Raw genomic sequence first — 27,659 nt, 5'->3', positions numbered from 1 at the left:
TACATTTTAAGATTTTATTAAATTGGTGATTTTCTGGGAAAACATACAAGGACCAAAATTGAATACAGAACAAAATGTATCAATAATAATGGAATAAATAAAAAGTTTGTTAGAGAATTGCAATCAGAGCAGGCAATGACCACAGACCATTTCATAAATGACCTTTTCAATCACTGTAGATAAAAAGTCAGTTAAATATGCCAGGAAATAGAAAATATTGGTTGTTTCTCTGCTAATTTTATAAATCTTACTTACCACTGATACACAAATGTATCAAAGATGCCAAAATCTATCTCTTTAGAGATATCCAACACCAAATAAAATATCCAGCAGTATTGTAAAAAAAAAAAAAAAAAAAAAAAAACTTGACAAAGTAGGATTACTTATCACACATTTAAAGATTGCTTGTGCTTTACGAAATGCATACATATAAATTATCCTATCAATGATTCAGAGAAAAAATGGCTTAGTAATCATATTTATTTAATCCAGCCATGAACAACATCAACTCTAATGTTAGATTATAATTCCTGACACTCTCCCATGAGTCTTGTCTAGTCACTTTGTCATGACTTAAATGGCTTTGTAGTTTGCTTTGATAAGCATTTCATCTAGCTTTTATAATTATGAGCATGAGATTATCTGAAGTACATTTTTTAATAGAGTTGCACATGAAAATGTTGGTAAAAATCTTTTAGTTACTAAAATCTTTCATTTTAAAATCTTTCTCCTTTACCTGATCTCTTTATGGTATTTCTACCTTGGGTGGTCATTTAAATTTTTCCTTTTAAATGAACAAAACTAACTCACACTCATGTGTGATAAACAGTAACAGAAAGAACATGTTGAAAGATTGAAGGCAGGAGGAGAAGGGGATGACAGAGGATGAGATGATTGGATGGCATCACTGACTTAATGGACACGAGTTTGAGTAAACTCCGGGAGTTGGTGATGGACAGGGAAGCCTGGCGTGCTGCAGTCTATGGAGTTGCAAAGAGTTGGACACGACTGAGCAACTGAACTGAACTGATGAATAAAATAATTAAAATCTATATTCATTGTTACCTTCCCAATGTAAGATTACCCACTGAGGGATTACAATAAAAAAATGTGAGTCAGAAGCTTTAAAACTTTCATGCCCTACCAAGATGGTACATTTGGAATTTAGAAGTAATGAAAATAAAAATTTGTCTTTAATTTTCCACCTCACTTTTGTGAGATGGATTTTATTCATTTTCAAATATATCAGAGACATTTATCTGAGGAAACATAAGAGTCAATATAAAGTTCATGCTATGCAAATATGCTCTTCTATCTGGGAAGGCTGAAGCTATAAAGTTCCTGTTGAGATTAGCATAGTCCCAACATTTCAGACTTTAGAGAAAGCTAGGAAGTGAGAAGACTGAACTACAATAAATATCAAAAAGGTCAATTATAAGCCTTGATCCAGTATTTTTCTGGAAGATTACTGCTCCTAAATCTCCCATTTGGCCAACTGGCGTACTGGTACATGAATTTTTGTCATTATAAGGAAGAGATTTTTGTTTCCTACATAGGAAGTGACTAGGATTTTAGTATTTTTTTGTCCTCCCAACTCATCCATCTAGTCACTCATTTCGTCAGCCAGCCAGTCACATATCAACATGGCGTACACATAGAAGAATGAATATGGCTAAATATGCCAAAAATGAAAGCCAAAGAGTATTTACAATAATAAGGACAAAATATTGCAGATGAAAGACACCATTCCATCCCATCTTTATCTAATAAAACATAGTATTTATCAATATATTTCTGTTGGAATGGATGAGCATCATAAATTGTAAAGGAAAGAACACTACCCCTGAGTATGAGAAGATATAATTACATTACTTGAGCAAACTGTGTGCCTGTCTTTAATACAGAGGTGCTATCAGAGTATATTACTAAATGTGGTACCTCTGTAAGAACCCAGTTGAGAAATCTTTCTCTGATGTTGGGATGAAAAAACTTGCTCACTCGTTTGTTCTCCATCTAGGTTCTTTTTTAGCATTACAGATACTGTGTTCACTTTTCTTTATTTCCTAGGAATCTCATAGCCATGTATTTGTGACTCCTTTAACATGATTTTAGATTTTAATTCTTTGATCTAAATTTTATTTCTCCTTGTCCTTGATGAAAAAATCTATTTTTACTCTATGCCAATGTTCACATTTCTACAATCTTTATAAAAAAAGAGGGTTTTGAAATGAAGTGTGGCAAATAAATAAATAAAACCAGCAGAGCCTTCCTATCCCTTTTACCCTCTACTTTTCTCTATTTCCACATCATTATGTTATTTAGAAATTGCAGTAGCCTATGCAGGCTTTGCAAGTGGTGGAGTGTAAAGAATCTGCTTGCCGATGCAGGGGACACAGGAGACTTGGGTTCCTTCCCTAGGTTGGGAAGATCCCCTGGAGGAGGAGATAGTGACCAGCTCCAGTATTCTTGCCTAAAAAATCACAGGCAGAGGAGCCTGGTGAGCTACATACAGTCCATGGGGCTGCAAAGAGTCAGACATGACTGAGCGATGGAGTATGTACACAGGTATGTAGCCTCCAAAACATAATATCCTCTTCACTAGGTGTTCTTTATATCACCCCCTGTAACACTACTTCTCTTTCATCATCCTCATTCTCTTAACTTACCATTCCAATATTTAATATCTCCCTTTACTATTTTATTGCTATAGAATATAATTACTATCCTTCAAGGAGTTTCCAAATTGTAAACTCATTTTTAACCAACAACAGTATGCTTCATGAAAAATACTATGAAAAGTGAAAGTCACTCAGTCACATCCGACTCTTTGAAACCCCATGGACTACACAGTCCATGGAATTCTCTAGGCCAGAATACTGGAGTGGGTAGCCATTCCCTTCTCGAGGGGATCTTCCCAACCCAGGGATTGAATCCAGGTCGCTCACTGCAGATGTATTCTTTACCAGCTGAGCCCCCAGGGAAGCCCAAGAATACTGGAGTGGGTAGACTATCCCTTCTCCAGTGGACCTTCCTGACCCAGGAATCAAACCAGGGTTCTCCTGCATTGCAGACAGATTCTTTACAGCTCAGTTATCAGGGAAGCCTGAAAAAAACACACACACACATACACCAAAGCTAGAAATTGGGACATATATGCATTACCTTGGAACAAAATATTCTAAGAATGGAGAAAAATATTTTATAAATACAAATTATTATCATTTTACAAATATAGTATAAATGCTAAATGATAAGAGGTCCCTAATGAAGACTTCTCTTACCCATTATGTAGTAACAAATACTAGACTTGCTGCTTCTGCAAACAACTATAAAACTGGACAAAATACTAGAGAAAACTGCTTACATATATCCTTCTCATGAGAAGGGAGCCACACCAGATTTGCTCATTTTGTCTGTAGTCATTTCTAGATAATGCTACAAGAAGATGGGTTTAAGCAAGCACAGAAGTCTTGCTATGTTGAGAGGGCAGATATCAGAGATGTCACTGAAGTAGCCAGAACTTACTGAAAAAAAATTTTGAGCAGAGACCAAAAGGAGAAAGCTGCTCAGAGAGATGGGCACAGAGTCTACATAGAGGTACCCACAAGTCCTTGGCTGAGAGCTGGAGAATCTATGTTCAGATGAGTAAAACTAACAAAATTCATACACACACACACACACACACACACACACACACACACCCCATTCTGACAAGTTAAAACTAATTATCTGATAGTAACTGGTCTTAGTAAGCAAAATCGGATACCCTTCAAAGAAGAAAACATTCAAATTGCCTATAGCATCACCACAATACCATAATAAAATTTAAAAACATTTTTTTCCCAATTTTTTTAATCCACTTATACCTGTTTCATAGCCACTTAGCCTTGTTTGGTACAACTAGATTTAAAATTGATATGCTTTAATTGGTAACTTATTTTCTACTTAAAATAGTATTCTTCAAAACAGAAACATCATGAAATTTGAAACACAGAAAATGAAATTCTTACATATATCTACTGTTAGAGAAAATTATAAAAATAGACCATTTTTTAAAAAAAAAACTGGGGTCATATTCTAGATAAACATTTGTTTTCTCTGTGGCAAAATTTGTGTCTCTGCAAAATAGAAGTCTTCAAAGTTTAATCCTATGCATTTTCATGAATGTACATAGAACCATATAAGAAATATCCCAATGAAAGTATAGAATATTTCCATCATCCCAATAGGTTTACTTGTACTACCCTTCAAGTAAATTTCTCTCCTCATATTTTTGCCACCATTGATAATACTTTTTTGAAATTCATATAAAGGATACCATATAGCACATATATTTTTGTCTGGTTTCTTTCACTCAAATACTGTTTTTGAGATGCCTGTATATTGTTGCATGTACATGTGGCTCAGATTTTTTTATGATTAAGTAGTGCTCTATTTTATGAATGAAAATAATTTTTATCCGCCATCTTGATAAATGGTTAGCATAAGTGACATTTAGTCAACAGTGTTGGCAAAACCATCACCACTACAATTCCAGAATATTTTCATCACTCCAAAAGGAAACCCCAATCCCAGTAGTCATTTCTTATTCTTCACCTCACCCTGAATTATTTTTTTTTCTGTGCAGTATCTCTCTCTCTTCTCTTTATTGAACTCCCAAGTATACAAAAATACAGTTGAAGTGAAATGTTTAGTTATTTTAGATATCCATTATCAGTCTGATAAAATCAGATATATAAATTAAACAACATTGTCTAATAGTCACACAGTTGAAAGACTAATTTAGTTCCAATTAAAGGAATTACTATGCATTATAGCTTAGTTTTCTCTTTAGGTGAAGAGACTCCAGAATATACAGAAAGTACCAGAATTCAAAACTCCCAAGGAGCCTTCCTTAATCTTTGGCTTTTCCTTCCATTATCTTTCTCGACCTTTCTTCTCCAGCATCTTAACGTTTAATGGCTATGTTTTCTCTGTTGTCCAGAGCTCATCTGATTTGAAAAGTATAGACAGAGACTAGCCTAGGTACCTGTGCTAAGAGGCCTCCAAACACAATTAAAATTAGACCACAACTAGTCTATTCTAGAGCAGTCAGCATTTTCATTATACAGAAAGTATTGATGCAAATACTTCCACCTTTGAGATGTGAGTGATAATGGATATTTTTCAAATGCTTTTACAAATTCTTTGACACTGTTATATCAACAAATGAAATCTAATCCCCTCCCTTTTTTGACTATAGTCAGTCAACTTTAGTGACTTGTTTCTAATAAATGGAATAAAGTGGACTTAATATCATATGCCTACTGAAGCAGGACCATTTAAACTGAGACAGCTTACACCAGTTCTCTCATTTAGAGAGGTTATCCTTAAAAACCAGCTACCAAGAAATGAAGAGGCCCACATAGAGAAGTTACATGTATGTCCCCCTATGACAGCAACTGGCTGAGATTCCAATCAACAATTATCAAGAAGCAGATATTTAATTTAAAAAAATCCTTCAAAAAACTATGAATAAAAGTATACTGCCTCTTTTATATTCTTTACATAAAGAATTTATACAAAAATCATACAGATTGCATTATATCTAATGATCAGAAACTGGACATTTTCCTCCCTAGATCAGAAACTATGCAAGAATGTTTTCTCTCACTATTGGATTTCTAGAATTACTATGTAATATAGGTTGCTGAAACATCACTTATTCACAACTTGATCTGTAGATTCAATGCCATTCCAGTTAAACTCCCAGCAAGCTATTTCTTAGATAACAGCAGACTTATTCTAAAGTTTACATGGAAAGAAAAAGGACCTAGGATAGATAACAATACCAAAGAACAAGGTTAAAGATCTCATGCTACTTGATTTCAAGACCAATTATAAAGCTATATTAATCAGGATAGAAGCACTGGAAGAAAAATAAGACATAAATCAATGACACAGAAACACACAAACATAGCTAACTAATCTTTGATAATGATGCAGATAACATTCAACAGAGAAATAATCATCTTTTCAACAAAAGCAACTCTAAGTAAATATGCAAAAAATTGCCTAAACACAGACCTTACATTTCACACAAAATTAACTCAAAATGGGTCACATGCCTAAATGTGAAATTCAAAGTAATGAAATTTCTGATGGAAACATAAAATAGTATCTACATGACCTTGGACTAACAATTAGCTTTCAATTATGATACCAATAGTATGATCCATGAAATTAAAAAGAAATAAAGATGTACTTCATTAAAAATTTCTTTTCTGAAAATGGCATTGTTAAGAGAATGAAAAAATAAGTCACTAAGAGAAAATATTTAAAAAACACATATTTGATAAAAGCCTTGTATTCAAAATATACCAAGAACTATGAACACTCAGTAATTATTAAACAGATGACTCAATTTTAAAAATGAGTGAACCACAACAAACTCTGGAAAATTCTTAAAGAGATGGAAATACCAGACCACCTGACCTGCCTTTTGAGAAATCTGTATGTAGGTCAGGAAGCAACAGTTAGAACTGGACTTGGAACAACAGAGTGGTTCCAAATAGGAAAAGGAGTAAGTCAAGGCTGTATATTGTCACCCTGCTTTTTAACTTATATGCAGAGTACATCATGAGAAACGCTGGGCTGGAAGAAGCACAAGCTAGAATCAAGATTGCCGGAAGAAATATCAATAACCTCAGATATGCAGATGACACCACCCTTATGGTAGAAAGCGAAGAACTAAAGACCCTCTTGATGCAAGTGAAAGAGGAGAGTGAAAAGCTGGTGTAAAAATTAACATTCAGAAAACTAAGATCATGGCATCTGGTCCTATCACTTCATGGAAAATAGAATGGGAAACAGTGGAAACAGTGTCAGGCTTTATTTTTTTGGGCTCCAAAATGGCAGATGGTGACTGCAGCCATGAAATTAAAAGATGCTTACTTCTTGGAAGAAAGGTTATGTATGACCAACCTAGACAGCATATTAAAAAGCAGAGATATTACTTTGCCAACAAAGGCCCGTCTAATCAAGGCTATGGTTTTTCCAGTGGTCATGTATGGATGTGAGAGTTGGACTGTGAAGAAAGCTGAGCGCCAAAGAATTGATGTTTTTGAACTGTGGTGTTAGAGAAGACTCTTGAGAGCTCCTTGGACTGCAAGGAGATCCAACCAGTCCATCTTAAAGGAAATCAGTCCTGAATATTCATTGGAAGGACCGATGCTGAAGCTGAAATTCCAGTACCTTGGTCACCTGAGGCAAAGAACTGACTCATTTGAAAAGACCCTGATGCTGGGAAAGATTGAAGGTGGGAGTAGAAGGCGACGACAGAGGATGAGATGGCTGGATGGCATCACTGACTCAATGGGCATGAGTTTGAGTAAACTCTGGGAGTTGGCGATGGACAGGGAAGCCTGGTGTGCTGCAGTCCATGAGGCTGCAAAGAATCGGACACGACTGAGCGAATGAACTGAACTGAAAACGTATAAACAGACATCCCATCAAAGATGATACAAAAATGGCAATGTAAGCATCTTAAAAAGGTTCCACATCACCTGCCTTTAGGGAACTGCAAATTGAAACAGCAGTGAGATAGTTCTCTACATCTATTACAATGGCCAAAATCTGAAAACAATGAAAATACCAATATTTTTAAAATGGAGAACAAGAATTCTCATTTACTACTGAGGGGGATATAAAATGGTATAATGACTTAGAAGATGGGTTGGCAGTTTCTTACAGAAATAAATATAGTCTTACCATATAATCCTACTGCCGTGCTTCGATGTATTTATTCAATGGATTTGAAAACCTATGCCTATACAAAAACCTGCACATGGTTACGGCAAATTTCTTCATAATTTCCCAAGCTGGAAGCAACCAAGATGTCCTACAAGAGGTGAATAGATAAACTATATCTATATAATATCACTTAGCAATAAAGAATGGGTTATCAAGCCATACAGAACATAAATGAATCTTAAATGCACATTGACAGCAAAATAAACCAGTCTGAGCCATGCAGCAGACAGAAAACAGCAGAATTCTCTAAAGCAATTATCCATCAAAAAATTAATTAATTAAAAAAAAAAACAGCCTGAGAAAGCTACATAAACTGTGAGACCAACTATGTAACATTCTGGAAAGGCAAAAATACATCATGGCTTGTCAGGAGCTCAAGAAATAGGGGTTGCAATAGATTAAGTACAGGAAATCTGGGGGTGATTAAACTGTTCTGTGAGACTCTCTAATGGTAAGTATAGGACATCAAGCATTGGTCAAAACTCATAGAACTTTGCAGCACAGACAGTGAACTTCAAAGTATGCAAATATTTGTGAAATTATTCAGGGGTTTAGGGGAGTCATGGGATGAAATGCTAAACATGACCAGAACATTTAACTATATTACAGCTATATGAAACCATGTCACTGAATGGTATGGAAGAAACATTTGCTGAGCTAAGTAATGCTGGCAATGAGCGGAGTATATTCCACTAAAGGAAAAAAGAGCTGTACATAAGTATTGTAGTCTAGCTGATAAAATTGTTTCCCATGGGCATATGTATTAGTAATTCTGAAGCCACTTTATTTGTATGCAGGAGCTAAGCAATTAAGGAAATGTTAGGGGATGGCAGGTGTAAGCTTTCTCAGTGTTGGAATGGGAAGTGATAGATTAGGGAGAGAAAGCTAGATTAGACTTGAGACATCAGTATCAATTCATAGTTAGCTTAGTATTGATATAGATAGCTAAAAATAAAAACACGTGCATATTCATAGGTTAGTACACAAATATGTACCTCCATGCTGCGTCAGCTGAAAGACCCTAGAAATAATAATGCCCTACTAGCAACAGGAATACCCGGCACCTAGACTTTGGACCTCATCAAAAGAGACAAGAGAAAAGGATGGTTCTTACAATGGCACAGGAACTATATAAACAAGACTAGAGCATCTTATAATTCCAGAAAGTAAGAAAGCCCTAAAAAAAAAGAAAAAAAATCCCACAATTTTGAGGATAAGTCAAGGGAATCAGGAGTCATCTCAAAGAGTTCTCAATATCCAAAATGGAAAAACTTGAGAAACAAAGTAATTCAAGCAGTACTATACTATAATCCAAAGTGTAAAATAAATATGCATGAGTCCATAAAAATAACTAGGGATCGAGTAATAAATGAAAGAGAAAAATAGATGAAAACTTTCAAGTGACTTATATAGATACTCTGCCCTTAAGGAGGCATAAAATCATAATTTCCCAGTCCTTAAGTGTGTGAACGCCACACACTGACTTTCTTCCAGAGGGTATATAATGAAACGGAGGGGAAAACATACCTCAAGCAGATGATCAAGATTAAACTGGTAGGAAGAATACTGGCCTCTGTGATGTATACGTTGTAGGCCCTGGAACACATGGATATGTTACATTACCTGCAAAGGCAAATTAAGGTTGCAGTTGGAATTACGTTTTCTAATCAGCTGACCTTAAGATAAGGGAGGTATTCTTGTTTTATTCAGATGGACCTCATCACAACACTCTCCGACATAAATCACAGCAAGATCCTCTATGACCCACCTCCCAGAATATTGGAAATAAAAGCAAAACTAAACAAATGGGACCTAATGAAACTTAAAAGCTTTTGCACTACAAAGGAAACTATAAGTAAGGTGAAAAGACAGCCCTCAGATTGGGAGAAAATAATAGCAAATGAAGAAACAGACAAAGGATTAATCTCAAAAATATACAAGCAACTCCTGAAGCTCAATTCCAGAAAAATAAATGACCCAATCAAAAAATGGGCCAAAGAACTAAACAGACATTTCTCCAAAGAAGACATACAGATGGCTAACAAACACATGAAAAGATGCTCAACATCACTCATTATCAGAGAAATGCAAATCAAAACCACAATGAGGTACCATTACACGCCAGTCAGGATGGCTGCTATCCAAAAGTCTACAAGCAATAAATGCTGGAGAGGGTGTGGAGAAAAGGGAACCCTCTTACACTGTTGGTGGAAATGCAAACTAGTACAGCCGCTATGGAAAACAGTGTGGAGATTTCTTAAAAAACTGGAAATAGAACTGCCATATGACCCAGCAATCCCACTTCTGGGCATACACACTGAGGAAACCAGATCTGAAACAGACACGTGCACCCCAATGTTCATCGCAGCACTGTTTATAATAGCCAGGACATGGAAGCAACCTAGATGCCCATCAGCAGATGAATGGATAAGGAAGCTGTGGTACATATACACCATGGAATATTACTCAGCCATTAAAAAAGAATTCATTTGAACCAGTCCTAATGAGATGGATGAAGCTGGAGCCCATTATACAGAGTGAAGTAAGCCAGAAAGATAAAGAACATTACAGCATACTGACACATGTATATGGAATTTAGAAAGGTGATAACGATAACCCTATATGCAGAACAGAAAAAGAGACACAGAAATACAGAACAGACTTTTGAACTCTGTGGGAGAATGTGAGGGTGGGATATTTCAAAAGAACAGCATGTATACTATCTATGGTGAAACAGATCACCAGCCCAGGTGGGATGCACGAGACAAGTGCTCCGGCCTGGTGCACTGGGAAGACCCAGAGGAATCGGGTGGAGAGGGAGGTGGGAGGGGGGATCGGGATTGGGAATACATGTAAATCCATGGCTGATTCATATCAATGTATGACAAAACCCACTGGAAAAAAAATAATAATAATAAAAATAAATTAAAAAAAAAAAAAAATGGAAGAGGGAGACAGAAAGGGAAAGTCAGAAGGAGATGTGACTGAAAGCAAGGCGCTGAGAAGGATAGCACTCCTGAGTTTGAAGGCGGGGGAAAGGAGCTAGGAGTCAAGAAATCAGGAAAGCCTCTGGAAGCTGGAATGGCAAGGAAACAGATGCTACTCCAGAGCCTATGAAAAAGAATACAGTTCCTGTGACATCTTGATTTTAGCCCAGCAAGACCAATGTTGGATTTGTAAACTATAGAAACATAAGATAATATTTTCTTGTTTCTTAAGCTTCTAAAGTTTGTGGCAATTCATTACAGCAAAACCAGAAAATGAACAAAGGTAACATCAACAATGGGAAGTCACACTGGTTATATACACCTTTCACATTTTGTAATGAGAACAACGCATTATCTCTGTGGTGTTGCCCTCAAAACATATTACCCCAGACTAATAATTAGAAACACATCAAACAAATCCCAGCTTAAGCATATTATACAAAAATACCTGACCAACAATTCTTGAAAATTACAAAGTCATCAAAAGTAAAGGAAGTCTGAGAAACTCTTGAGGCCAAGAGGAGTTTAAGGAGACATGGCCATGTATGCAACATAATGTGTTATCTAGAATGAAATGCTGAAAGAGAAAAAAAGGACATTAGAATAAAACAGAAGATCTGAACACATGATGCACTTTAGTCGATACTAATATATCAATATCGATTCATTACTTTTGACAAAAGTACTATATTAATGTAAGATGTAATAGGAATGGAAACTGGGTGTGGGGTATTCAGGAACTGTTTACTATCTTTGCAAAAAATTTGTAAATATAAAATTGTTATTTAACAAAAAGTTGATTTTTAAAAAGAAGCCTTTGAGATGACTCAAATTCCAGACACTGTCTGACTTCTGTGACATGAGTGATCCTAAGGGAGAGAAACTTGACTAAAACCAACCCCAGAACTATGAGAGACACTATTTTTTTTTAAGTGTTCTTTTCAACACCATCAGATTCAACGTGGTTTGTTTTGCAGAAAAAGGTAAAGGGAACAATCTCGGAAACTAAGAAATGTCCTTCGCACCCCTTTCCCCGACCCTCACTGAGGTCTCCTCTGCAAAGGTGGCTAGGCTTCACAGAGATGGGCTCTTTAAAACAGACCTGAATCATGTCACTCTGCACAGTCTCCTCATTTTTCTATTTTGAGGTGAGTGTTCTATAAACTAAAATCAATTCTGCTGATTATGAACAAGACAGTATAGTTTTTACTAACTGTTCTGTTTTGAATCTTAAATAAAAGCCATCATCTTCTTATACATACAAAAATAGCAATAGTAAAAGCCAAACCCATTTTTTAGTGAGTGCTAATTTAAGCCATGAAATTAAAAGACGCTTACTCCTTGGAAGGAAAGCTATGACCAACCTAGACAGCATATTAAAAAGCAGAGACATTACTTTGCCAGCAAAGGTCTGTCTACTCAAGGCTGTGGTTTTTCCAGTGGTCATGTATGGATGTGAGAGTTGGACTGTGAAGAAAGCTGAGTGCCGAAAAATTGATGTTTTTGAACTGGGGTGTTGGAGAAGACTTTCTTAAGAGTCCCTTGGACCGCAAGGAGATCCAACCAGTCCATCCTAAAGGAGATCAGTCCTGGGTGTTCATTGGAAGGACTGATGCTGAAGCTGAAACTCCAATACTTTGGCCACCTGATGTGAAGAGTTGACTCACTGGAAAAGACCCTGATGCTGGGAGGGATTGCGGGCAGGAGGAGAAGGGGACGACAGAGGATGAGATGGCTGGATGGCATCACCGACTCAATGGAAATGAGTTTGAGTAAACTCCGGGAGTTGGTGATGGACAGGGAGGCCTGGTGTGCTGCAATTCATGGGGTCGCAGAGTTGGACATGACTGAGCGACTGAACTGAACTGAATTTTATGCCATGATATACACACACACACACACACATACACACAAACACATATATAAAATATACATAATGACATTCAAACCTATAGCTCCACGATGAACCTACTATACTGATCACCTTATAGATGATGAAACCAAGACTCCGGGAAATTAGGTAACTTATTAAAGTTGCACAGCTAGTAAACACTGCAGGAAGACCCTGTAACCAGGTGATTTGACTCCACAATCCATGCAGTAACTAACACAATACACTTCCAACTAGTAAACAAGCATCTGCACCACCTGGACTGCATAAACACTGAAAAAAAATCAAACCAGAATTATCACTTCATGGCAAAGAGACGGGGAAACAATGGAACCAGTAACATACTTTCTTATTCATCTCCCAAATCATTGCAGGTGGGGACTGCAGTCATAAAATTAAAAGACGCTTGCTCCATGGAAGGAAAGTTATGACCAACCTAGATAGCATATTAAAAAACAAAGCAGAGCCATTACTTTGTTGACAAAGGTCCATATAGTCAAAGCTATGGTTTTTACCAGTAGTCATGTATGGATGTGAGAGTTGGACCATAAAGAAGGCTGAGCACTGAAGAACTGATGCTTTTGAACTGTGGTGTTGGGGAAGACTCTTGAGAGCCCCTTGGACTGCAAGGAGATCCAACTAGTCCATCCTAAAGGAAATCAACCCGGAATATTCATTGGAAAGACTGATACTGAAACTCCAGTATTTTGATCACCTGATACAAAGAGTTGACTCACTAGAAAAGATCCTGACACTGGGAAAGATTGAAGACAGGAGGAGAAGGGGACGACAGAGGATGAGATGGTTGGCACCACTAATTCAATGGACATGAGTTTTAGCAAGCTCCAGGAGATGGTGAAGGACAGGGAAGCCTTGTGTGCTGCAGTCCATGGGATGGCAAAGAGTCAGACATGACTGAGAGACTGAAAAACAACAAAAGACTTATTCTAGGATCTTGAAGATCGAGCCATCCTACAGTAGTCAATACCCCATCCTCAGATACCACCTTAAATTCCTCTATTCTTGACACCTTTCTTTTCTTGTAAGCTTATTGCCATATTTTTCTGTGCATTCTCTCCCTACTCCATTTTTCTCACTGTTTCCTTCTAATTCTTCCCTTTGGCCTCTGGAATGACCCTTTCATGGTCAACAAACTTTCCTCCATACTCAACTCCCTCACAGCTTGCTTACTCCAGTATTTTTCCTTGACTGTTAGTTACTCCCATATTGCTAACTCCATTCAGCTTAGTTTCTCCCATCACCGATAAAAATTGTATTGGCAGTAATGATGATAGTGATTGTTGTCAAATTATAACTTGATATTAAGAACCCTCTCTTTTGAGATTTGTGATATCCATTGATATATATCTGCACAATTTTGTTATCTTTCCTTAGTACCATTATTTGCCATCCTGATAAAATCTATAGCTGTTGAGGGCTGTGGTGGGCTGACCCAGGTGTGTCTTTGCCTTCAGACTCTAGACTTCGAATTTCTTATCTCCTTAACTCAAGAGCCTGAAGCTCTTCTTTACAGAAGTCACCCACATGCAAGGTCAAATATTAGTTACTGCTGATTTTTCTCAAAAGTTCTGCCTCCAAATTGCAAGTTTCAATAATCCATTTTCTTAATACCTTTTTTGGGGGCTTCAGCTACACTCTTGCAACAGTATCAATGATGTTGCTTTTGTTTGATCTTGTATAATTATTTGGAAAAACAAGCAATGTCAGTGCTCGAATCCTGAATATTTCTAACATTCTATCTTTTCCATCTTCTCTGCAATTCTCAATACAGTTGAGAGAAAGTGACTTAATTGTGTCATCTTTTGTCACTGTAAATTTATAGTCCTCCCAAACTTCTTGGAAATCTCTGCATATGACAGAGTTGGCTCTCTTTGCTATTCCTCAGGGCTTAATTATACCTCCATATAAGCTAGAGATTCTCTATGGCCTTCTAAAATGTTCCTCAAAATGTTACAGATGCTCACAGAGAATTTTGATATAACCTGCCACCTCTATTACATAAACAAGGTGATCAGTAAACTTACCTGGAATGATTCTGGTTATGTATTTTCTTACTCATAGATAACTATTTTTAGACATTTTTTTCAAATGCTTTATATGAATTTCAAGACTTAGTCATCATGAGAATCTATCAAGATATATATCATCACTATTTTCAGATGAGGAGAAGGGATTAGAGACCATAGCTCAGGTCACATAGAATATGAGTATCAGCCTTCAGAGTTGAACTCATTCTAACATTAAATTGGTGCTTTGGTCCACCATGCCTCTTGTCTAAGCAGTCTCAAACACACTATCAGGTGTATTTTCGTGCTGGTCACTCCAGGGCAAATGTAGAGCTGGCTGCATTTCTCTGCAGCAGAGTGAAAGAGAGCATTTGCAGGCCTGGGGGAAATCATTCTGACATTTTCAAGTTTTAGCAAAGTTTCAGACTCCACATGTTTCAATGCACTTGGAAAGTTATCCTCTGCATTTGTTTAAGAGCTGCAGGATGAAATCAAAAGAGCAGAGGCTCAAAGTCTGCAGTAGCCCTGAGGAGGCACAAATCTCTGAAATTCTGACAGGAGACTGACTTTCTGAGCTGAGCGAAAATTAAGAACTGTGGAATCTTCACCTTCTAGCCCCTCTTGTCTTTTCTGTTTTCAGTGCCCTGATGATTCGATTCAGATCATGTAAACCGCATCTGGTTCAAGTAATTGGTCCATGGCCAATGACTAAGCTGATGACAACACAGATTGCTGACAACAGGATCACTAGATAAACCAGCTGTCACAGGTTAATGCATACTTTCTTTAAAATGAATTCTTTTATTTAGTTTAATGAACTATTTCTGAGGAGACAGGTGGAAATTCCACCGTAATACTGAGAAAAGTTTATGTATTGGGAAAGAACCCTTTCCACAAAAACTGAATTATATTTAAAAATGTGCAACGTGTGCCCTGCACACAGACACTGAGTTTTCTTTGGGCCAACCTTCAAAAACTTAACCATATTCTTGCGGAATTTTTTTTTTTTTTTTTTTTAGGTAATACAAGTTTAACTAAAACAACAGCAACAAACCAATGGGTCCAGAGGATCAAAATCGTTTTAGAGGCAACTGCTTTTCTGTTTCCACCCCCCACCCCAATAGCATAATTTTTAGCACCTTTTTGTCTTTTACATGTTTGATGAATATATTAGTCCAATACGTAACTGCTTATTTTTTTTTCCATATAAACCTACTATTTTCAAAGTTTGCCTAGGCATAATCTCATTTCTTACACAACAAGCATAACTTGATTTGCATTTCGTATTCTCATGTGAGACCACAGTTACTTTTTTAAAGTTAACTTATCCTTTACTATATTGAGTTTAAACATATTGGTTACTATCTTTTCATCTTTGTAAATTCTGATCTTCTAGATGATTCGCAAAGTTTAAAGAGAATTTAACATTTTATACATTGTCACATTAAAGCATGCAGCAGAAAGGCATTCTTGCTATAACATTTTAAAACAGTTCTCTGAATTGATACTAGAAGGCTTTGGTCATTTGTGAATCTGATTCTCAAACTTGGGAGTGCACCAGAAATGCACCTCTTGAGACTGCAAGAGATGGAGACTTGAGCATTTATATGTTAAACAACCTTCACAGGAGATTCTGTGGCATATGAAATTTGAGGTCCAGTGCACTGTCAGATTTTTTTCAAATTCTCTCTCAACAGCTTTGAGTTTATTATGTGTCACTTTAATTATGTTCTTGGCAAATGAGTGCGAACAATAAATTCTATGATAGCTCTTGGAAAACTTTTGCCCAAGAATAAAGCTTTTAAATGTGAGTCTATCTAGTCCATTGGGATGGCTAGTCATCTGATGGTGACATACAGAGAATGACTGACAAAATTAACAGGGAAAGTTTTTATTAAAATTATTACTCTATTGCCTAAATTGATGACAACATGTAATTTTCTTCTTTGTAGCCCTCACTGTAATTTGCTTGATTTAGTTCACTAAGAGAAAAGTTATATTTTTCTGTGATCACTGTAGCAACATCAAAAGAAGGTGCTTTCATGTGGTAAGCATTTTATAATGCCAACCAAAAGGCACATCCTTAATAGGAAGAAACCAAAAGGTTAATTTCAATTATGATCATCCTATGCTTGTGATGACTTGAGTGATCCTGCTTAGATCATCTAGAATATACAAAACACACTCCTCCTACACATGCCAACCCGTGAGAGAGATAACCTGCTCTTTAAATGTTCCAGTCCTTAAAATAGATATTTCTAAAGATCAGCCTTGGAACTCAGAATTCACAGTCCCAACTTCCTTATAAAAAAATTACTAAGATAACTCTCACTGTATTTATTTTCTTCCTGAGTCCTTGGTATCCCTCCTTGGCATTGGTATAATGCCAAGAATATATTTCTCTATTCCTAAACTCTGGATTTCCTCAAGGATAAAGGCAACGCACCCTATAGAGATAAAGCTGATTTCTGAGGCCACACGATTCTCAAGGAGAGAAATATATCCTTTACCTCTAAATCCAACCATATCATTTTCCACCTTAAAATCCATCTGCTATCTCCTTAGCATAAAATCAAAGCTCCACAATATGGCTTAAGCCTTATCTACAAGCTTGTTTCTTCCTCTTTCTCCAGTCTTATCTCCTATGGTTTTTGTCTTCCCCCTGAAAAGTCAGGGCCACAGTAACCTGTCTATAGCTTCGTGAACATTCCATTTTTCTTCCTTTCTCACTGCTAATGCTCTCTCTGTAGTATATATCCTCAGGTTCTGAAGCCTAACTTCCTTCTGAAACTTTTAATCTTACAGCTCAGAAAAGGCATATAAGAATCATCCTTGGGTTTCAGGCTAGGTTACATGATATGAGCTATAGTTCCATAATACTTTGTGTACATTCTGCCAGAATGGACTTCACTTTTTAAAAAATTTTATTCCTTTCCCATCACACTGACCTATTGATGGATAGGAAATATGTCTAATTCATCTTGAAAATGTCTAGAAATAGTCTCACGGTTGACCCTCAATAAATGTTGAATAAGGGAATGAATGGATATTTCTAACTCCTAAGTAGGAGATACAATAAGCCTATGGGTTTATTCAGAATGCCGATGCATAGGCCCATATTTTATCTATTAAAACTGAACATCAGGGTGTGGGGCCTGTAAAGTGACTTTTATTAGCTGTCCAGGTGATTTAAGTATACATTATATTTTGAGAACAGTAAGTCAAGAAATTTCTAAGCCTTTCTCTGAGGAAGTTATTGTTTACTCAAGTATCAATCTGCATAACTAAATGATAAATGTAACTCAAATTATTATGGGCTGCATGAATCACCAACACAACACTTATTTTTAAAACCTTTTAATGTTTTAAAGATTTATCCCATGGAGCTGTTTATTTCTTCAACCGGGGCAGAAGTGTGAAAGATTTCTTCACAGTTCTTCTAATTATACAATGACACCATCAACGATGTAAAATGAATCAATACTGCAAATGCTGTTTCAGTACGCAGCTTTTGGAAGAAATGCACTATGAAGCTAGGCTACACTGTCAATTTAAAACAAAACTGAGTCTAGACTGAAATGAAACAGAGCATCTCAAAATCAAACACAGAAATGTATTCTATTTTTTTCCTCCTGTAATCCCCAGAAAAGGAGATACAAGAGCTTATAAGGGATCACTCAGTATCATTTTTAATATTTAAGTTTACTCTTTACATTTTAATGAGATGTTATCACACAACATTCTCCTTATTTCTACTAAAACCTATTTTAAAAATAAAACCTTGGCATTCTACATTTTTCATTCCATTTTTAGAAAATGAGTGTAAATAGAAATTGGGTTGGAATGTTTCCTTAGTCTAACGTGATCTTTCATTTTTGCAGCCCAACCTACTTTTCCCTATGATCAATCAAGAACTGTGGAGGAATAATGCAAGAGTCTGTCAAGGTCAAAATACAAATTCCTCAAAAGAATTCAGGATAGATAGAACTTTGCTGAAAAGTAACATTTATGAATTGATATAGTTCACTTATTTAATGGAAAGTCAGAGGATGTGGGTCGCATGGGAAAGCTGTACCAAATTGGTATGATCTTGTTTGTAATTTATCCACACGTGACTTTTTTTTTTTTTTTTTAATTTTTATTATTATTATTTTTTTTTCCAGTGGGTTTTGTCATACACACACGTGACTTTTGAAAGGCAAGAAAGATTCCCACTGTAATTGGCTAGAATTTCAATAAAAAGGAAGACATTTCTACAACAATGATTACATCCTAATGAAAAGTCAAATATGTTAGCACATATGATATTCCTAAGATAATTAACACTGCTGTTTCAATGCACTACTGGTTTGGGGTTTATTTGGAAAGGAAACTGTCTTGGTGCAATCACTCAAAATGTTATCTGAACAAGGGATAAATCATTTTGCTAAAAGAGTAGGGAGGTAACAGACATGGAAAAATGGTATCTATGTTGGAATATGTATTTCTTAAGTGCTATGTATCAGACAATGTCAGTGCTTTAAACCAGTACTTGATTTAACAGCTATACCATTCTGGTATGTATCATCATCATGAAAATTTACAGATGGTGAATCTAGGCATCACAAAATCAGTACCTGGCACAGAAAGAATCAGAATCCAAGTGAACCGAACTCTGAAGCACACCCTTTTTCCCTACACCATAGTTTACAGATCATGGATTTGCAGTCACTTTGACCTTCATGGTGTCTACCTTCTTGTCTCCAACAAACACCAATCTCTCCAACTGACTTGTTAATTATGCCTTCCATTCTCTTTCTTTCCCAATTCAGTATTTGGCAATTCTGTTGAACTGTAAGACTCAAAAACAGCAATAAAATTAAATACATTATAGTTCCCTTTGATTTGCAAATCACTTCAACTAGAAAAACTTAAAATTGGTAATTAGTAGCAATGGGAGTCCTGAAATATATTTGCTTTTGTAAAAATGTTAAAAGATCATTTAACACCTCCAGAACACCTTATTATTAAATGTTTGGAGCGATCTTGTGTTGGCCTAACAGACATAACCTTATACACAGCTTAAGGGTAAGGAAATCTCATTTTATCTTTTCTTTCATTATTTATCTTATCAGTATAATTATATAATACCAATGTCATAATCCAACAGTATAAAAACATAGAAAAAGAATACTCTTTCTTCCTTCTGCTTCTGTACCTCCCTTTTTTTCTTTCCTTTTTCTTTCTTTCCTTTTTGCTCTCTTTTTCTCAAAGAGTTAATGAATGTCCTCTGTGTTTCATACCCCATTTTAAGCAAGGACCTACTGTTGTTGTTAAGTTGCTAACTCATGTCCAACTCTTTGTGACCCCATGAACTGTATCCTGGCAGGTTCCTCTGTCCTGCGATATCTTCCAGAGTCTCCTCAAATTCATCTCCATTGAGTTGGTGATGCATCGCATCCTCAGGAAAGTCCTGTGGTGCAGCAGTAAAGAATCTGCCTGCAACGCAGGAGACATGGGTTCAGTCCCTGGGTGGGAAAGATTTCCTGGAGAATGAAATGGCAACCCACTCCAGTATTCTTGCCTGGGAAATGCCATGGACAGAGGAGCCTGGCAGGCTATCGTCCACGGAGTCACAAAAGAGTCAGACACGACTTAGTGACTACACACCCACACATATAAAATAGATAACAAGAATCTACTATATAGCACAGGGAATTATACTCAACATTTTAAAATAACACATAAGAGAAAAAATATGAAGAAAAATATAAAATTGAATCATTGTGCTGTCCACCAGAAACTAACACAACATTGTAAATTCATCAATAAAAACAAATATGTAAATAAACTTTTTTGAGTTTTATGCTTGAGGAAACGCTTCATATTGAGCAGCAGAGCAAGTCTGACTTTACAGTAAACTGAGCTACAGTTCATGGGGTCTCAAAGATTTGGACATGACTGAGTGACTAAACTGCAACCAGCAAGAACCTGGAGTAGTGAACAACAGAAAGACCCAGACTTCAAGGAACTTTCATTCTAGTGGAATTTTACTTATATAAAATTAGAAATAAATTTCTGTTTCTATCTTTACTTTTAAATTTTACATATTTTCTCAGAAGGTCAACATGCAAAATGATATCTATGCATATTCTTAATAATACTGTTGCTTATATTGAGATAAATTGAATGCTAGTGTCATGACTGAAGGAGTGCAATCTATTCTACTACCCCTATTTCCATAAGACATAGCACAGTTCATGTTTAACTTCACTGGCGTTCCCTAACTATATCCATGAACTTAGGAAGTTTGTGCCTGGGGTTGAGCTTTTTAGTACAGTATCCACTATCTATGTGCTATATTCAAATTTATATTTCAATTGTTTAATAATTAATAAAATGTAAAATGTATTTCTGCAACTACATTTCAGCTAATCAATAGCCACATCTTTCTAGGGTCTACTCTATTTGACAATGCAGAGAACATCATTACCATTGTTATAGCCATTGGAAAGCACCACCACAGGTTTCTACAACTAAAATTGACGTCTATTGTTGGTCCAAACTGGTAATTCTTGCTCTTGTTAGAAGAAATATAATTTAGGCAACACTCGTTAATAAATTCTTTGAGAACAGGGAACAGATGTTAAATTTCATCAAATCAATTAAGATTATTACAGCTTTTTAAAAAATAAATTCTCTTAAACTTCAGTGTATCATGTATTTAATAAAGATACTTTTTCTAAAATGTTAGTCATTCTTGCACTCCGAGCACAAGTACAAATTGTTGGTGGTATTTCATTCTGCTGTATGAAATCCTGAGATTTTTTTCAGGAATGTCCCCCCTATGCCTTTCATTAAATATAGTAGTTTATTTTTTGTATAGCATGTTAAGAGTGCATATCAAACCATTTTTAGCTTTCAAAGTTATTTCTAGGAAGATTTAATCTTTGTTAATTCTATGGGACATACTACATACCTAAACTACCTATTCAAAAAATTTGGTCTGGTACCTATTTTAGCATTTTTAAATGGTTACTTGATACAAATATATTTTCAAGTCAACTTTCATAATTTATACTTTCCTAGACAATTGCCTTCATCTGGGCTTCCCAGGTGGTGCTAATGGTAAAGAACCTACCAGCCAATGTGGGTTAGACGTAAGACTTGCTGGTTTGATCCCTGGGTCGGGAAGATCCCCTGGAGAAGGGAATGGCAATCCACTCCAGCATCCTTGCCTGGAGAATCCCATGGACAGAGGAGCCTGGCGGGCTACAGTCCACAGGGTCACACAGAGTCAGACACGGCTGAGATATCTTAGCATGGCACAGCACTAAAAGACAATTGCCACATTTATTGAAAAATTCCCAGTGTATTGGAAGAAATTTTCCTTTTATCCTTTAAAAAGCTTCACTGAATTTTAAAGTTATTCTCATTCTTGATGTGTGATTTCAGCTGTGTCTTTTTTTCTAAATATCCTGCCTGAATTTGGATTTATTTGCAAATTCTAATGTAGTTCTAAGTTTAAGTAATTTTTAATTTAAACTGTTGATGACTTAAAAAAAAAAAAAAACTTTTGGAGCTGAGTGCTTATTATTTCATGTTGAATAAAATAAGCATTTTCACTGTGTGTTTTCCTCATAAAATTCAGTTCTTCAGTTACATATTTCAAATGCTCAGTAATAATGTGTAGCCAGTGGCTACCACATCAAACAGTGAAGAGAACATTTCCATCATTGTGGAAAGCCCAAATTAGACAGTATTACTAACAATTTACTATTAAACTTGATGTCCATTGCTGCCCAAATATTCTCAGTGGCATCTCATAAATTTTCACATGCAATGTTCTAAAACAAAATGAGTAGTTGGGTTGTGTAATCTGAAAATTATTTTTTTCTGCAATCAAGAAAATTGTATTTTCAAGTTTAGGTAATTCCTTTTAATTAAATTTAAATTTATGTTCTAGTGTTATGTTACTATGGTCAGAGAATGTGGTTAGTTAGCAACTTTGGGAAATTTTCTAAACGGTTCTCTCTAGCTTGGAATGAGATTTTTGTTTTATAATTGTTGCATCAACATTTAAAACAATGCTCTATGAGCATGTAATCTCTGTTCATAGAGTAAAATGTTAAATATTTTACAGATATATTTTTTTAAATTGTAGTAATATAGTAAACTTCCTGACTATCTCATTTAAAGGCTCTACTATTATTTCTCCCTCGCCCCCCTTGGGCGCCTACAATTCTCTATAGCCACCTGCAAAAAACATACTTTCTTTTTTAAGAACTGACTCAGTCCCCTGAGGCATCCTCCAAGGAGGGTGGAGAGACGGTGTGTGCTCTACTCCTGGGACACTAAATAAGTAGTCAATAGTAAACTATGGGCATTTAGAGGACTCATGACCCCAATATTTCCAACCATATGTACAATCCACAATTTGAGAAGGGTTTTTACCTTCTACATTTTTCTTTTAAACTGCAAAGTTCTCTTTAAATTTCTAAGCCACTTTTTTCATGGTGGAAGGAGGCTATGTCATTTGAAAAGGGGTAAGTTCCTAACAGCTATTATCTGCTTAAAAATTTAACACATTTTTCCTGGGCTGAGATTGTTTGACCATCTTTTTATAATGATATAGTAGGTAGTCCCACATTAGGAGAGGGAAGGAATTCTAAGATCCATTGCAATTGTATTTACTCTGCTGCTTAATACAAGATTGTTTTTGAGTTGCTAAATCGTGTCTCTTTTGTGACCCCATGGACTGTAGCCTGCCAGGCTCCTCTGTCCACAGAATTACCCAGCAATAATACTGGAGTGAGTTGCCATTTTCTTCTCCAGGGGATCTTCCCGACCCAGGAATCAAACCCATTGGCAGGTGGATCGTTCATCTGTTTTAAGCATAGTAGTGAATATCTGGGCTTCCCTGGTGGCTCAGATGGTAAGGAACCCACTTGCAATGACTACAGGTCATGGTCAGACTCAGCTGAGAGATGAATGCTTTCACTTTTCATTTCCAGTGTATGTGTGCCAACCCCAACCTCCCAACCCATCCCACCACCAACCCTTTCCCCCCTGGGTCTCCACACATCTGTTCTCTCCATCTGTGTCCCTCTTTCGGCTTTGAAAATAACTTCAATGCTCCTGACTTTTTAAGTCATTTCCCCCCCTTATTTCTCTTTTCCTTGAAGATTTTAGTAGTTACCCACATGCTTGTAAACTATCTGGCGCAAAACTGGAGAAAGCTTCAACTCTCAAACAGGTATTCCTATACCTGGTCCTGAATGTGTTTCTAACTGGCTGTGGGTTGTATTTTTCCTCTTTGTACCTTAGTTGCATTATATGCAAAAAGGAAGCACATGCACATATCTTAGAGTTGTGATAAACATGAGATCATTTACAGGAAAATATCTAGCACCTAGTTCAACTTTTTCATCTTCTTTGCTCATATTCCTCCATTGTTCTGACAGATTTTCAATGTCTAGAGAGAATATCACGGTACACAAGTCTCGTGAAACATCAGCTGGTTTTAGTTCAGTTCAGGCAATATTTTTTCTGCATACTTCCACAGCAATAAAAAATGAGATTTAAATGGAAGACTTTAGAAAAAAGCAGGACTGAATGTGGTTCAAATAAGTATATTATGATAAGCTTGCAATGAGACTGTTTCGGACTTTTGTTTACTACTTTCTCACTGTGAAAGAGAAGGAAACTAACCAGACTAGAACCTTTATTGAATTAAATTATTCTATTTCTAAAGGCTATCAGGAAGTTTTATGCTGACTTCACACTTGGCTCAATGGTCACAGTAATGAGAATTCCTCTGAAGAATATAAAGACTCTCAATCTATGAGAAGATAAATATGTTAAGTTTAGGAGCTGTCACCGACTAATTTTTCATGAGAATTTCCTGTATTTTAACTATGAAAAATATCCTTGAAAATGTTTAAATTATTCACATGGATGACATAAAATATATTTTATATAAAGTTAACAGAAAATTATTAGATGAAGAGCAGTGTTTCCAGGTTCAGCTTTTTGAGATCTTTTCTTAAAAGGCAGGGCTTCCCTGGTGGCTCAGAGAGCAAAGAATCCTGCAATGTGGAAGACCTGGGTTTGATCCCAGGATTGGGAAGATCCTCTGGAGAAGGGATAGGCTACCCACTCCAGCATGCTGGCCTGGAGAATTTCATGGACAGAGGAGCCTGGCAGGCTACAGTCCAAGAGGTCGCAAAGAGTCAGACACAACTGAGCAACTTTAACTTAGCAGCATGGTTTACTGGTTAACTGCACTTATGCACAAGTCAGGCTTTACGGGGTTGAAAAATAGCTCCACCCTTTTCTAGGATAAAACATGAATCAACTTATGCCTCCGAGACTCATCTGTACAAATGGATAAGAAGAGAGCAAACACCAGAGATACTATCAAGGAGTTGATACAGCATCGAGTAAGCGCTAAATACAATGGCTTCGGAAGTCAATGGCAGTGGAGAAGCAGTGTGGGTTGCAGCAGAGGAAACACAGGCCTGGACCCAGGCAGCCACAGCCCAAGTTCTGATCTGGCCAGGAGCTTCCCATGTGATGGTGCAAGGCTGCCTTCATTTCTCTGGGACCTAATTTTCCCGTCTGGAATTAGCTCTGAATTTTAAAATTCCATGAGCTATTGATTTTTTAACACTAGGGGAATAAGCTGATTGAATCAAAATCTGACGTACATTCAACATCTGTTCTTAGAACCCACAGTTAAAGAACTGAAATAATTGTGGAAAGTCATGGGGCTCTAATGGTCAAGATTATATTCAGAAGAACATATTAACACATGTATCTTCTGGCAGAGGCTGAAATCTATTACAGGTTGCTGTGCTTGCTTCTTCGCTCAGCGGTGCCCAACTCTTTGCAACCTCAAGGACTGTAGCCCATCAGGCTCCTCTGTCCGTGGAGGACAGGCTCCTCTGTCCATTCTCCAGGCAAGAATACTGGAGTGGATTGCCATTCCCTCCTCCAGGGGATTGAATATAGATCGATCCTAATTGGTTTCTAGGCTAGTAATCATAAAAAATACTTATATATATATGTACACACACATACATATATACATTTACATACATACACACACACATATATATAAATGTAGTTTGAGATATACAAGGATAATTTTCTTAGCAAGGTTATTTTTAGATATAAACAACGTTGAAGTTTATATAAAGTCTTCATATAAAGACTAAGTAGATTTTTGTTTTGTTGTTAAGGAGAGATGTCTTACTCTGATTTAAATTATATTGAGGGATGAAATCAATAAACTGATTATAGTAAACCAGCTACATTTTCCAGGAAGCCTACTTAGGACTAATGTAAAGAAAAACACATTTAGCATAGATTTTTAAAAGGCCAACTTTGTTCTTGCATATGTTTACATATGCTGTTTCCATTCTGCCACCAAATTAACAATTATATGAGCCAGAAGAACCCATCTAATCTGCACTGTTACACTTCCCTTGCTCCTATTATAGAATTATCTGGGAAGATGATGAAATACTGCTTACTACTAAATGATTTATGTCTATACAGCCATTTATCATTAGAGGTGATTGTGGCATGGTGTAGAGCCTGAAGTCCTAGTGCAATTCTGTGTTAGCAGTGGATCTTGGCAATATAGGCTTCTTTGTGTCCACCATCCTTGCATCCCACCTTTCTGGTATTTTCCATCTTAGCAAACGGAAACATCTATCTAAGCACAAACTGAAAATCTGAGTCATTCTTGACACTGCCCTCTTTTTCACCACCTCTCCTACATTCAATCTAGCATTAAATCGTTTATATTTTATGTTAAATATTTCTTGAATACTTCTATTTCCGTGTCTCTAACACGCCCACCTAACCCAACCTGTCACTGTTTGTCTTCTGTCCTACTGGTCATCTCTAACTACCGTCTCTTCACTCACACTTTTCCTAGTCCAGTGTCCACTATTGAATGATTTTGTTCATAGGCTAAGGCACAATAACCTCCACAAGACTGATTGCTTCAAATGGAGTATTGTCTCTCCATCATTTTTGCTTCACATCTTCAGGAGTGTCTTCCCATTTGGTTGCTTCCCTGTATAGTATTTATCTCACAGTGTATTCATATATTCATTTATGTAGATATTTCATTAATGTCTATCTCTCTGTTACTATGCAAATTCCCTGAGAGCCCCCATTTGTGCCTGCTGTCACAAGCCTTTTTTATTTGTCCAGCCATCATCTGTCCAAAGCACACTGCTTGGAGCACAATTGGTACTGAATATATTTTGAATGAATAAATGGATAAATGAAGGAATGATTGCCAATGTTATAAACAGCTTTCTGGTTCATGACTCAGCTTCTGACTAAGATACCTTTTACTAACTAATTTAGGGGGAAAAACAGGAGAAACAATTGGACACATCTAAATAACCTGTATAAAATATTCCATGTCATCAGATTATTTTTGTTTTGGTGCTTCCATGTGTCAATGTTAATTAAGTGATTGGGGTACTTTTCATTATTTAAATTTATTTCTTTTCATCCTAATGTAGGCCGAATTTCCTCAGAAGTTGTGAGCTTTAGTTTAAAACTCCCTTTAGGCTATAAGGATGCAATTATGCTGTATATTATGAAGTGTTAAATAATCATATACAAGTTTTATTTAGACTTACTGCTTTTCTTTCAGCCTTCTTATACTCAAGTTTCTTTATTTTTCTTATTTTTTCAACTGTAAGCTCACATTAAGGGAGCCAAATAATAAATTTCCACTAGATACTTCACATATGCTCCTCACACAATATTACTCAAAAACAAACTTGCAAGTAGGCGTCTATTCTTTGGAGGCAGCACCCTAACAGATTGTTGAGTCAAACCAGAAGCTTTCTTTTCTCTCGTTCCTTTCCCATCATCCTCATTTCTCTCATTCCTCTTCTCTTCCCCGCTTTTGGCTTTGCTTCCCCACCTCCTCCCAACCTGTTCTCAGAGCAT

This window comes from Dama dama, chromosome 3 (genome assembly GCF_033118175.1).
Source record: "Dama dama isolate Ldn47 chromosome 3, ASM3311817v1, whole genome shotgun sequence".
Lineage (NCBI taxonomy): Eukaryota > Metazoa > Chordata > Mammalia > Artiodactyla > Cervidae > Dama > Dama dama.
The sequence above is the reverse complement of the archived record's forward strand: the minus strand, read 5'-3'. Positions refer to the sequence as shown.